The sequence below is a fragment of the Octopus bimaculoides genome, chromosome 7, assembly GCF_001194135.2.
Source record: "Octopus bimaculoides isolate UCB-OBI-ISO-001 chromosome 7, ASM119413v2, whole genome shotgun sequence".
NCBI lineage: Eukaryota > Metazoa > Mollusca > Cephalopoda > Octopoda > Octopodidae > Octopus > Octopus bimaculoides.
In genome coordinates, this window is record NC_068987.1 from 60,456,865 (window position 1) to 60,471,611 (window position 14,747).

General features: G+C 35.2%; 1 protein-coding gene across 6 annotated transcripts in view; it reads left to right on the forward strand.

Annotated features, from left to right (window-relative positions):
- The window catches only part of LOC106867691 (tumor protein p53-inducible protein 11), a 553,124-nt gene that overhangs the window by 156,800 nt on the left and 381,577 nt on the right, over positions 1–14,747 (forward strand). The gene's annotated exons all lie outside the window — the stretch shown is intronic.

Here is a 14,747-nt window from a genome sequence, read left to right on the forward strand (position 1 = left end):
GATATTCTTTTGTTTGTAAAATTACTTCTCATCTGATGATTACAGTTTTTTTCTGATGGAGTAATGTTCTATTTCTTCTATTAAAAAATGCATAAGAAACAGTTGTAATGAACTGACAATTATCCATTGTCCATATGGACAATTATCCATATATATATATATATATATATGATATATATATATATATATGATATATATATATATATATGTGTGTGTGTGTGTGTGTGTAGATATGTATGTATGTATGTATGTATGTATGTATGTATGTATGTATGTATGTATGCATGTATGCATGCATGCATGTATATTATATTTGCATTCTCTTAGCACCGTTCAGCTGCTAACTGTGAGTCATATAGAAACAATCAGCTTATTGAAATTCCTCATATCTTCGATATGGAAAAAGTGTCTAACTTACAGTCTTAATAAATTTCTATTTGATCATATACTGTCTGTGATTATTGACTTTAGAGAGCCTCTAAAGCCAATAAGGTACAGCCTGTTTTTTCCATACCAAATCAATGAAGAATGGCCAATGTTCTTAAGGCAACCTGTTTACTTACTTTGTCAACTCAGAGATAAAAATGGTAATTTCACCATAATGGAATTTAAGTTCAAAGAATAGGGGAAAAGAGCCAGTCATCTCTGGCATTGTTTGGAACCACTAATATCTGCAAGAACAGCACTTTTTGTCTAAAACTTTAAGCCTAATAGAAAGATAGATTATTTCTAAAGACTAGTCATTATCACTTAGTTTCAGGCTAGCCTTCATCTGGCAGACTTATAATCAAAGACATTCCCACTATGACCATCCTGTTTTTATTTTTTTCAGACAATGTCTCTAGGACCACATTATTACATTTGCTCTTTTACCCCCCCCCCCCACCGTTCCTAACCATCCTTCTGGTAAAATACACTTTCTTTGTTTCAATTAATTTTGAAAATACTGAAAATAACATTGGTGAATGGAATATAAATTTATATGAAATTTTGATAGCAAGTTTTAATTTAGATCACTCTAAAACAGGAAGTTTGTATCACAGAACTAGAAACCGATTGAAATGGGTTGGTATCAAAACAGCACTAGATTTGAAAGAGGTGTAGCTGCTATTTCTAGCAGGCCACATGATCATCAAGGTTTCCTTGATGACATTTCAAGTACTAGGGCTTATTGTCTTTGTTTTTTTAATATGGGTCCCTAATCTCGTGGGCTCATAGGTATTGTTGCCACGTTAGAAGCATCTGTGCCAGTACTGTGTAAAAAGCACCCAGTACACACTGTAAAGTGGTTGACATGAGGAAGGGCATCCAATTTTAGAAACCATGCCAAAACAGACATAGAGCCTGAATAGCCCTTCAGCTGGTCAGCTTCTGTCAAACCGTCCAACCCATGCCAGCATGGAAAACGGACGTTAAATGATGATGATGATGACAATGATGATGATAATAGTGATGATGAGGATAATGATGATGCTTGTATCCCATTGTGATTAAACATGTATATCTCTGTCTATATATATTTAAATGTATACTTAACAGAAATTTTCCTATCTATGAATATATTTACATATCTATGAATATATTTATGCTTAGCTCATAAATGAGTTAAACCTAAAGTGATGAGGCATTCATTCCCCCCCACCACCACCACCACGCCTCCTGTTTCATCTGAACAACTGTTCTGTTCTACATGCCTTCTTTTGTGATTGTTGAAATTCTTTCGACAAAATGGCATTAAAAGTGCTACCAGGTTTCATCTTTTGACATACAACCTTTTACAACAACAAAGTGTTGCTCATATTTCCATGTCTTTCTTCCTGTATATAAACTGGCATGTTTAGACTATATTGCCTGTAGAAAACCTTCAACAATATTTCCTGGCAAATGTCATCGACAATATTGTCATCGGGAGATTAATGGCACTTAACTTTACTATTGGCTGTAATAAATAATATACATCACAGAAAATGATACAAACATTGATCTGACTTTGTTAGGCTTTGCCATTGGCTGACATGTCAGATGTCAGAGGATATGACACAGACTAACCAGTGACAAATACATTCAACTTATCATATTTATTATTTGTTCTCTCTTGCGATTTTGAATGGCGGGCAAATATTTGGATGGAAGAGAAACTGGATGTTAAACTCAAATAAACTGAGGAAGAGAAGTGAAACATTGCAATATATATACCATTGTGAATGGGTTTTTTTTCACTCTTTAGCATTTAAACCGGCCATATCCAGCCAAAATATTCTGTCTGCTTTATGTTCAAACTTTCAGATCTAGCCTCTTACACTAACCCTACAATATCATTCTAAAAATTAACAGTTACCTCATCAAAATTTCATAGCTACAAGATTGTTTGTTGGCACTCCGTCACTTACAACGATGAGGGTTCCAGTTGATCCAATCAACGGAACAGCCTGCTCGTGAAATTAACGTGCAAGTGGCTGAGCACTCCACACATACGTGTACCTTTAACGTAGTTCTCGGGGATATTCAGCGTTACACAGAGTGACAAGGTCGGCCCTTTGAATTACAGGCACAACAGAAACAGGAAGAAAGAATGAGAGAAAGTTGTGGTGAAAGAGTACAGCAGGGTTCGCCACCATCCCCTTCCGGAGCCTCGTGGAGCTTCAAGTGTTTTCGCTCAATAAACACTCACAAGGGCCGGTCTGGGAATCGAAACCGCGATCCTATGACCGCAAGTCTGCTACCCTAACCACCGGGCCATTGCGCGTCCACACCTACAAGATAATGCATGATTAATTCAAAACAATGTGAATAAAAAAGTGTTCATTTTGACACAATAATGTGAACTCTAAAGGATTAAAAGGGTTTTTGTTTTTAGGCTTTTTTATGGGTGGGGGGGGGGTAGTACAAATGAAGTGGTATAGTTTTAACCCTTTCAATTCAAACCTACCTCTAGTTCTATGATATAAAGTTCTCAATTTAAAGTGATCTGAATTAAAATCTTACATCAAAATTTCATGCTAATTTTATGTTTGAAGCACCAGCTTAATAATGACAAAATTATTTGAATAAATTCATCATTATTTTAATAATTTATTGAGACAAAGCAGAGTATTTCAACTGAATTATGGTAACGGAAAGGTTAATATCAACCTACCTAAGATCACTTTTAGTTTTATGGCACAAAAATCCTGCTTTGAAGTGTTCTGATTTAAAACTTTCCATCAAAATTTCATGCTAATTTATGTTCTAAACACCAACTAATAATAGCAAAATCATTTTACTAAATTCTTCATTATTTTCAAAATTAATTAAAACAAAACCAATCTATTCCATCAAAAATATAGTTATGAAAGAGTTAAAGGATAAGAATAAGCAAATCAAAAGTACATTGCTTCCACAATGTATTGCATGTTCTATAATTCTCATCAAGGAGAATGCTATGTGCAAATGACTTGTTTTCATTATATAAAGGTAAAAAAAAAAACTGGTGTGATCTGATATCTGAAAAAATATTAGCAGTGCAATGAAAAGTCGAATGACTCACCTTGCAGTTTGTTTACTGCATGACACAGGCCTGGAGAAATTGTACTTATGGAGCATTAACACCAGACAGATTTTCCTATTGGTTCAGAATTGATTTACAAAGTTAGATTTTGTGATGTATATACTGCCAACTCTTTGCAGCAAAAACAGCCACTTAGATAGTAGACAGTGGTAGTGGTAGTGGTAGTGATAATGGTAGTGGTAGTGGTGAGGTTTATATGGTTAGTTGACAAGCAAAAATAGCAACTAAATCTCCCTCAAATCTGACCGTAATGTTTTAGACACACTCAATAATGGAGCTTTTATCTTTTACTTGTTTCAGTCATTAGACTATGGCCATGCCATGGCACTACTTTGAAGAATTTTTAGTCAAATGTATCAACCCCCAGTACATATTATTTTCTTAAAGCCTGCTCCTGCTACTTATTCTGTTGGTTTCTTTTGCTGAACTGGTAATTTACAAGGGTATATATATATATATATATATATACAGAGAGAGAGAGAGAGATTGTGTGAGAAAGAGAGCAAGAGAGAGAGAGAAAAAGACACATGTACATGTGTGTGTGTGTGTGTGAGTGTCTTTGTGCTTGTGTTTATCTTCTACCACCACTTGATGGCCAGCGCTGGCTTGCTTACATCTCTGTAACTTAATGGTTTAGTATAAGAGAGTAATAGTATAAGTATCAGGCTTAAAAAAATAATTATGTACTAGGATTGATTTGCTTGGCTAAAACCCTTTCAAGAGGTGCCCCAGCATGGCTGTAGTCCAATGACTGAAACAAGTTAAAGATGAAAGATAAAAAAAAAAGTACATAACATAAGATATATACGCATATATGTATATATAAATGTATGTATGTATGTATGTATGTATGTATGTATGTATACATATATAGATAGATAGATACAGACATATATATATATATATATATATATATATACATATATAAAAATATACATCCATATATATATATAAATATATATACAGACACACACTACATATGTATACACACACACACACACATAAATCATCATTTTCATCATCAGTGTTGCATGGGTTGGATAAATAAATGAAGAAATATTGATGAACAACAATTGACTTACAGCAATTATTATTTATTAATTCAATACAAATAGACTGCATCCCATCTAACAGCTGTTTCTGCTTCAAATGTTGCATGGTATTGCCACTAAGATGCTAAAAAATATTTATATTTGGTAATAAAACCGATCTGAAAAATGGAGCTTCATCAGATTGAAGAATAAATAAAAGAAAAACCTAGAGAATAAAAAGGAAAAGTTGAACATGGTTATAATCATACCATTTTGGTTGTGTATCTCTTTGGGATGTTAAGTAAATGACTAAACCTAAAATAGTATTTGAACTAATAAATAATAATTGATGTAAGTCAATCGATGTTTATCAATATTTCTCCATTTTCTGTTTTCTTTAAATTTTGATTCTTGATAAACTCATGTTTGTCTTTGTCTTTACCTATAATTTATGAGCATAATACGCTTACATATGTATGCCCATGGTTAAACAAAGGTAATATACCGGTAGTATAATGGATACTTCTATCCCTTAGACGGTTATTTTAACCTCTAACTCAGCTAACCTTATATATCAGGACTGACCAGTGGTTAAACAGTCAGACTAAGCAAGTGTCATTAAAAGTCCTTCAATTAAGCTATACATACATACATACATACGTACATACATACATACATACATACATACATATGTATATGTACACACACACATGTGCACATGAATATACACATATGTATATGTAGGGATGATGAGCATGTGTGTGTGTGCGTTGTGTGCATGTGTGTATGTGCGTTGTGTGCATGTGTGTGTGTATGTTGTGTGCGTGTGTGTGTGTATGTGTGTGTGCGTGTGTGTGTGTGTGAGTGTCTGTGTGTGTGTGTGTGTGTGTGTGTGTACTGCATATCATAAAAGAGACACTGAATGGGCATGACTAAAGCACTTTTGTTATGTGTCTGCTCCAACATGGCTTTAACTGGAAGGAACTGCATAACAATAACAATGACAACAACAACACATCTCTACAGGTTAAGGACCATTTTTTTTTAACCTCCTTGAGTTAAACACAGTTATAACTTTCTCACTTTGCTCTTTGTGTTTTGATTGTTGGCACTCTGTTGCTTACGACGTCGAGGGTTCCAGTTGATCCAATCAACGGAACAGCCTGCTCGTGAAATTAACTTGCAAGTGGTTGAGCACTCCACAGACACGTGTACCTTTAAAGTAGTTCTCGGGGATATTCAGTGTGACGCAGCGTGACAAGGCTGACCCTTTGAATTACAGGCACAACAGAAACAGGGAGTAAGAGTGAGAGAAAATTGTAGTGGAAGAGTATACAGCAAGGTTCGCCACCATCCCCTGCCGGAGCCTCATGGAGCTTTAGGTGTTTTCGCTCAATAAACACTCACGTCTGGTCTGGGAACCAAAACCATGATCCTATGACCGCTAGTCTGTTGCCCTAACCACTGGGCCATTGCGCCTCCACTGTCTTTTGATATCATTGCATGAAAAAGACATTGGAAGTGAGAGATATGACAAAGTTTTAATGAATGAATATGTGTGAAGTGAAAAGTGGGAAATGTTTATAAACATAAGTGTAAGACTATTTAGATTAGTCTTGAAATATTTATGACTACCAATGGGGTCAGGTGGTAATTTAGCTATTAGCTGCTCTTAAATTGCAGGCTTCTGGGAGTCGTATTCACTTAAGATAATGTTGAAAATTTGTGAATGTGTGTGTGTGTGTGTGTGTGTGTGTGTGTGTGTGTGTGTGTGAGTGTACGTGTGTGCATGTGTGAGTCTGAGTCCTGACTTTTTGCAGTAGCTGTAAGGGAGTATCATCATCATACAAGCAATGTTGTTCATTTCTAATCTTCCATGAAAACATGCCTGGTCAAAGGGAAATATTACCTTATTTGGAAAGAGGGTGACAGTTGGTGATAGGATGAACATCCAGCTGTAGAAAATCTGCTTCAGCAAATTCCGTTTGACCAATACAAGCATAGGAAAAGTGAACGTTAAACTGCTGCTGTTGCCGCCAGTGATGTTGATGATGATAACAATGACAGCAGTGGTGGATGCTGGTGGTGGTGGTGGTGGTATGCATTATGTATTAATTTTGTGGCAATAAAATCTTGGTCAGTTCCTCTCATTTGCACTGTCTTCTTCGTATGATGGTCTACAAAGAAGTATACCAGATAAAAGATCTTGCGATTACAAAGCAAACTTTTTAACCATCAGCCATAATCGATGTCAATGCTGGAATATTTTAATGTTAATGTCTGGAATATGACAACTAACAAATGTTGCTATTTAGTTTTATATGACTCGACAATGAGGAGGATAATCATGATGTCTTGAAATGATAACGTGGGTAATGAGCTTACAGAATCATTACCACAAATGAGACAAAAATGCTCAGTTGCATTCTGTTCTGTTTTCACATACTAAGTTCAAATTTTACTGAGGTTGGAAGTTAAAAGACAAAAATTATGCATTTGTGGTGCCATGGACTTCCTGAAGTTAGAATAATGCAAAAACAGAGCAGTGTTGAGGAAGAGTGATAAAATAAAGTTCTAGTCATGTGCTGGGGTTGATGGTATCATCCAGCCCTTCCTTTCAAAGTTGCTAGCATTGTGCCAAAATCAAAATCCATATTATTATTATTATTATTATTATTATTATTATTATTATTATTATTATTATTATTATCATTATAATTATTATTATTATTCAGTAGTTTTATTTTTATAGCGTGCTTTCACTTCACTACCGAGCGCAGCTCTGTGTGCCTTGGGTATGTGCTGTGGTTTGCTGTGATGCTCTTATGGTTACTGTATTGAAAGTGTTTTGCGTAGGATTTGTGCAGTGCTCAGTAGTGCAATTTTCTGTATGTTATATATATTTGTCCTTATTATTATTATCATCATCATCATCATCATCATCATCATCATCATCATCATCATCATCATCATCATCATCATCATCATCATCATCATCATCATCATCATCATTATTTTGTGAGGTTGTTGATTGAAGATATGTGTGCAGTTCCAAGTAATGCCAACTTTTGCAATACACGTAGATTGTAGAGTATTTCTAAAGTTCTCAGATGTTTTTTTCAGGTTTTCAGGTTGGGAGGTATTGAACCCAATGCTCCAATGACAATAGGGATAACTTTTATATTTGACTCTCATAGCTGCCACATCTTGGTGATCTCAATTCTCAGGTCTCCATATTTATCAACCCTTCCTCTTTCTTTCATGATGATATGTTGATCTCCGGGCACTGTCATGTCAATTTTTAGGCCCTCCTGATTGTCCCTCCTAAAGGTTACTATATCTGGCCTTCAGTGCTCTAATACCTTGTCTGTCTGGAAGTCAAAATCCAAGAGGGTTTTGCCTTCCCCTTTTCGTCCATTACCTTTTCCAGTGCATGTTGATACCAAGCACCTATAACCTCATAGCCATACTTATGGCATAGTAGTCAATGAAGGTTTTGAGCTACCTAATTATTATTATTTAGGCAATGAGCTGTTTAGTGACATTTCATCTATCTTTATGTTCTAAGTTCAAATTCTACCATGGTCAAGTTTGACTTTCATTCTCTCAGGTTCAATAAAATAAGTACTAGTTGAGCACCAGAGTCAGTGTAAATGACTTACTCCACATCCATCACCACCAAAAAAAGAATTTGCTGGTCTTGTGCCAAAATCTGACACCGTTATTATTGTTGTTGGTCTTGTTTTTGTAATTATTATTATTATTATTATTATTGTTATTATTATTATTATTATTATTATTATTATTATTATTATTATTATTATTATTATCATTATTATTATTATTATTATTATTATTATTAATATAATGATGATGATGATAATAATAAGCTTTTCTACTATAAGCATGAAGCCTGGAATTTTGGGTGAGAGGCCTAGTCAATTTCATTGACCCCCACCCCTCCTGTGCTCGACTGATACCTGTTTTATCAACTCCAAAAGGCAAAATCAGTCTTTGTGGAATTCGAACTCAGGACATAATGGTAGACATGATGATGCTAAACATTTTGATCTGTATTCTATCCTCGAAACAGATGTAATAACTTAACAAATCATTGATTGAAAAGAGTAAATCTCAAGAGTGAGAAGATTTTACTTATTTCCCTTTCCTTCCTCTTCAGAATGAAGATATACGGTGTATTGATGTTATCAGGTCTTTGATGTAGTAACTTTATTATCTTTAATTCTCCCATTAATGGAAAATGAAACCAATTTCTTACTAGTGGCTATTTCTAAGAATTGTTTTTTTTTTTTGTATGTCTTCTTATCGTATTTATTGATGTAGTGATGGAGTGATTGAGTGATTGATTACTTTAGTAAAAGACATTTTCCATGCTTAGAAGAGAGTATATGGTCTCAGGCTTACACTTGTCTGTTACTGGTGCCAAGTCTGCCAACACACCAATGATTGATGCCAAAGGGAAGTGAAAAGCTAAATCCCTGGGAATCTATAAAATTTTTGAGGTTGACTTTGCCTTTCATCCTTCCGATGTTGATAAAATAAGTACCAGTTATGCACTGTGGTTGATATAATCCCCCTAAATCTCAGATCTTGTGCCTATTGTAGAAAGAATTATTATTATTATTATTATTATTATTATTATTATTACTACTACTTCCGCTTTAGCGAAGGCAGAAGTATTGTTTTCAGTCATGTTTGTTTGGCTGTGGACAAGATATCTTAAGTACCACTGGTTGGATTTGGATGAAACTTTCAGGGATGTTTGGCTTCATGACTGGCATGAACTGATTAGATTTTTGGATTGATCTGGCACTGGACAAGGATTCTGGATTATTTTTCCTGTTTTTTTACTTAATTTTTGAGAGCGGCCAAGTTCATTTTCAGTATTCTCATTTGTGAGAGCAGTCGAGTTTATTTCAGATATTCTCATTTTACAAATTACCTCTGGCTAATCGTTGAGAGGATGTCGGTGTTGCCTTGGCGGAGGTTTGTACTCTCTGAGTGGTCTTGTTATTCTTATTATTATTGAGGTGGCTAATTGATAGAATTGTTAGTATACCAGACAATATGCATTGCAGTATTCCATCCGTCTTTTTGTTCCCTAAAACTTGAGGCCTCGCGCTAATAGTAGAAAGGATTGTTGTTATTGTTGTTGTTGTTGTTGTTGTTGTTGTTGCAGCTGCTGTTGTTGTTATTGGTTTTGTTGTTGCAGTGAACTGACAGAATCATTTCCTCGCCAGATAAAATGGTCAGTGACATTTCTTCCAGCTCTTTACATTCTTGCATTTAAATGTCATTTAAGTCATCTTCGCCTTTCATCCTTTTGGGGTCAATAAATTAAATACGAGGTGAGCATTGGGGAGGGGTTGTTGATATCATCGATTTCCCTATCTCCTCAGAATTACTGGCCTTGTGCCATAATTAGAAAGAACTATTACTATCATTCAAGATTTTCATTATTTCTTTTTACAGTAAGGCAGGAAGCTGGCAGAATCGTTAGCACACAGGGTGAAATGCTTAATATTTTGTTTGTCTTTACATTCTGGGTTCAAATTCCACCGAGGTCACCTTTGCCTTTCATCCTTTCAGGGTCGATGAATTAAGTACCAGTTGAGTACTGGCATCGATGTAACCAACTTACCTACTTTTCCCAAATTTCAGGCCTTGTGCCTATAGTAGAAAGGATTATTTCTTTTTACAGTAAGGCAGCAAGCCAGTGGAATTGTTAGCACACCAGGCAAAGAAGCTTTGCAGCGTTGCATCCATCTTTACAATCTGAGTTCAAATTCTGCCAAGGTTGACTTTGCTTTTCATCCTTTCAAGGTCGATAAAATAAGTACCAGTTGATCACTGGGGTCAATGTAATCTACTTACTCCTTTCCCCAAAGTTGCTGGCCTTGTGCCAAAACCTGAGACCATTATCTCTTTTTACAATTTTTCATCAAATTATCTCTTTCCATGTTATCACACAGGCAATAGTCTTGTAAATTAGAATATTTATATTTTTTAGTTGTCATAATTACTTGTTCAGTTATTTTGTCTGTCACGTTTGTGACCTAACAATATCATTCATGCTTATAGCTATCTTATCCTTTGTGTCTCTCAGTCTATAAAGATGCCTTTGAGCAAGCAGATATTCAGTTATGAGGTTTTTTTAATCATGTCATAGATATGGCTACCTCTGTAGTACCAGTGCCATGAGAAAATGTACCCAGTACACCTTACAGAGTGTGAAAAGAAAGGAAATCTTTAGTTTTGTGAAGAACATGATACCTCTTTCGTAAGGACAGATTAAGACCTCCAGAGGCTCTAAGCACTTAAAAGATTATGGTGCCCCCATATATATGGACTTCAAAATAAAAACAATTTTAAACCATAAAATAAAATTTTATTTTTCAAAATAAAACAAAACTAATAGTAAGACAGAAAATAATGCTTATATTTTTTTTTACTTTCACTTTATTTATATTTGAAAAGTTTTCTCCTACATTTTTTAAGTGCAAAGTTTATGGTCAGATCTTCAAAATTAGTCATATGTAACACATCTGCTTCTATACTTAATTGTGATAAGGCACCCCAAATATTATTTTTGCAAGTTTAAAGTGATTTCTTTTGTGCTGTAAACTATTTACCATTTCTGTGATCCCTCTCCCCTTGCTTCCCTTGATGCCCTAAACATGTGCTTATTTTGCTTAATGGTTTATCAAGCACTGCTTCCTAGTGATGATATGAAGAAAAGCACCCAGTTCACTCTGCAAAGTGCTGATGTTTGAAAGAGCGTCAAGCAAGAAACCAAATCAAAAATGAGACTCACAAGCTAGATACAGTCTTCCTTATCTAGATGAGCAATATTCATGAATATGTGCTAATTCAAACAGTGACAACCATTCTAACTTACACCAGCATAGAAAGTGGACATAAACCAATGATAGTGACAATGAGAAACATAACAATTACATCAGTCATAACAGCGATGATGAAAATGATGATTATAGTGATAATAATGACAATGGCTGTGGCAATGAAGAGGATAACAGTGAAGTATGATGACCATAAGAATCACAAAAATCTCTATGATGATGATGACGATGATGATGACAGCAACAAAGACAACAATGATGAAGGTGACAGTGACAGCAGTAATCAAGTGGTGGTGATGAAGATGATAATAGCAGTAGCAATGACAGTGGTGGTGGTAGTGGCGGCGGTGGCGGCAGCGGCGGTGGCGGTGGTGGTGTTTGAGCTTTGTTTTAGCTTGATCAGCATGTACCCTATACTGGAGTGTTCTTTTCTTCCTTTTAACTTATCAGCTACTTATTAAAATAAAGGTGACATGCAGATACTCAGTCTGTCAGACCATCAGGCAGACAGGCAGGCAGGCAGGCAGGCAGGCAGGCAGGCAAACATGCAGGCAAGCAGACTGCCAAACAGATTGACACAGCAGAGTAATTTGTCCCATTTGTCTTAAGCAATTCACAAACACAATGCCTGCTGTAAGGTTTCAATTTGTGGTCATTTGATCAGTCAACCACAGTTTTAACAATTACAGCCATCATGACATTTTAGTGATGATGAAGAATTCTTACAACATTCCAGCTTTGTCTTTCATTTTCCAATGAATGCAAACTTAATGATTCATTCATTTTAGCTTTGTATTAGGTGTTATAGTTCGTGCAGGAGGTATTGTGAGGATATGAAGTTTGCTTCCCAGTCACAGTGTTCTGGGTTTGGTTCCACTCCAGGGCATCTTAGGCAAGTGTCTTCCACTATAGTCCAAGGCTGACCAACCACTTGGGAGTGGATTTGGCTGATAGAAACTGAAAGAAGCCTGTCATGTGAGTTTGTGTGTGTGTGTGCGTGTGTGTGTGTATCATCAGTATATATATATATATATATATATATATATATATATATTGGTGCAAACGTGGCTGTGTAGTAAGAAGCTTGCTTCCCAACACATGGTTCTGGGTTCAGTCCCACTGCATGGCACCATAGGCAAGTGTCTTCTACTATAGCCTCAGGCCAACCGAAGCCTTGTGAGTAGATTTGGTAACCGGAAACTGAAAGAAGTTTGTCATATGTACATATTTGTGTGTTTGTGTATGTGTTTGGCCCCCAACCCCACCATCGCTTGACAACTGATTTTGGTGTGTTTACATCCCTGTAACTTAGCAGTTCAGCAAAAGAGACTTATGGAATAAGTATTAGGCTTACAAAGAATAAGTTCTGGAATTGATTTGTTCAACTAAAAGAATATATATCTATGATATTTATGATATATATATGGATCAAAACAGTTTGATTCATGTAACTCCCAGTAAATTGGTTGAGTGCCCTTCTTTCATTTATCCACTCACCTGTATATATATAAATATATATAACAATATTTTTATATAAGCTTATTTACAGGATTGTAAAAATGGTGCCATATAAAAAAAACATTCGCATATATATATATATATAATGAGAGACATTGAGTATGTTTCAGCAAGCTTATGGCAACAAGGCAACAAGTCATATGCAATGTTTTGAGTGGCATGGGTGCTTCAAAAGTGGAAGAACATCTTTGAAAGATGATGAGTGATCTGGAAGTTCTGCCGTGAGTGTCATCCCCAGAAATGTGAAGAAGATTCATCAGCTTATGCTTGAAGATCGTCAGAAGACAATCACTGACATTGCTGATGTTGTTGGTCTGTCGTATGAGTCCAATATTGTGTGGCAGTTGTAAATGAGCATCACTGTCAAACAAGCCGTGACTTTCATTTTCAATCTTTTGTGTGAAAACATCTTTAGCCATAGGGAAAAGTCACCTTGCTTGGAAATAGGTGAGAGGTGGCAGCAGGAAGAGGATTTGGCTATAAAATATCACCTCAATAAACTCTATCCAACCTGTTAAAGCATGGGAAAGTAGATGCCTAAATGATGATAATAGGTCGATGATGATGATGATAATGATGATGGTGGTGATGGTGGTAGTTGTGGTGACAATGATGATGGTGATTGTTATTGTTTTTTTAAAGACTGAATGTTTGATTTTTGTTTTTGCCTCATCCGTCGCACACAGACGCACAAAAAAAATTACATTTGATCACTCCTTACAAAAAGTTCATTTAAGTGAAGCTAGTCTTTACAACATACAGGTATGTTTTTGGAGTGTTTTTTTTTTATTCTATATTTTATAACAAAATATAAAGAATATATTGTAAGAGGTGCCAGTTTTCTCTGTCTGGTGAAAAGTCAGACAGAAAGAGCACAAATTAGCATTCAGAACAAATCCCAATCTTTGTTAATTGAGGCAGAAGTTAGAAAGGAAAGAACAAAGTTGAGAATTTTCAACAAACTCTTCTTTTTATGTGTTAGAGTAAAAAATGCAACAACAAAGCAAAAAATGCAACAACAAAAAGAAAAAAACAAGACAATTAGAAAAACACAAAGAAAGTATTGGATGCTTAAAGACGGGATGAAAGATAATAATAGACAAAAAAAGAAATAAAGTGAGAAATAAAGAAAAAAGTGTGAACAGGATTATTTAAATGTTAAGTAATTGAAAGAGCAACAGCCAGAAAACTATTAGTTGAATGTCCTCTCATAATAATATCATCTTTAAGTTGATATGGCATTGATTATTTGATTATTCATAACTTGATATCAAGTGGTACCAGTGCAAAAGTCAAGTCTTCTATGTATACTAAATATTATCTCTTAAAATCACTAACTTTGTTTTTGGAAGCTAGTTATAACTTAAGGAAATGTAAAAAAAAAAAAAAAAAAAAAAAAAAAAAAAAAAAAAAAACAGAAAAGCCACAAAAAAACATTAGAGTAAAACATACAATATTTGTAGAAGTGTAGCTATAAAATGTCACTTCATTTCTTCTGCAGTAGCAGTAGCAAGAGCAGCAACAGTAATAACTGCAGTGGTAGCAGTAGTAGCAGCAAGGAAAACAGCAGCAATAATAAACCGCAACCATCAATAGAACTGCATCTACTGCAGCAGCAGTAACAACAATAGTCGCAATAGTGTTGAGATAAACAGAGAACGCTACTATTAGTGTTGTTATACTTTTTAAAGAAATCAACCGTCAACAGCATTGGTAGTAGTAGTAATAGTAATAGCGATAGTGGTGGTGGTGGTAGTGAGGGTTGTAGTG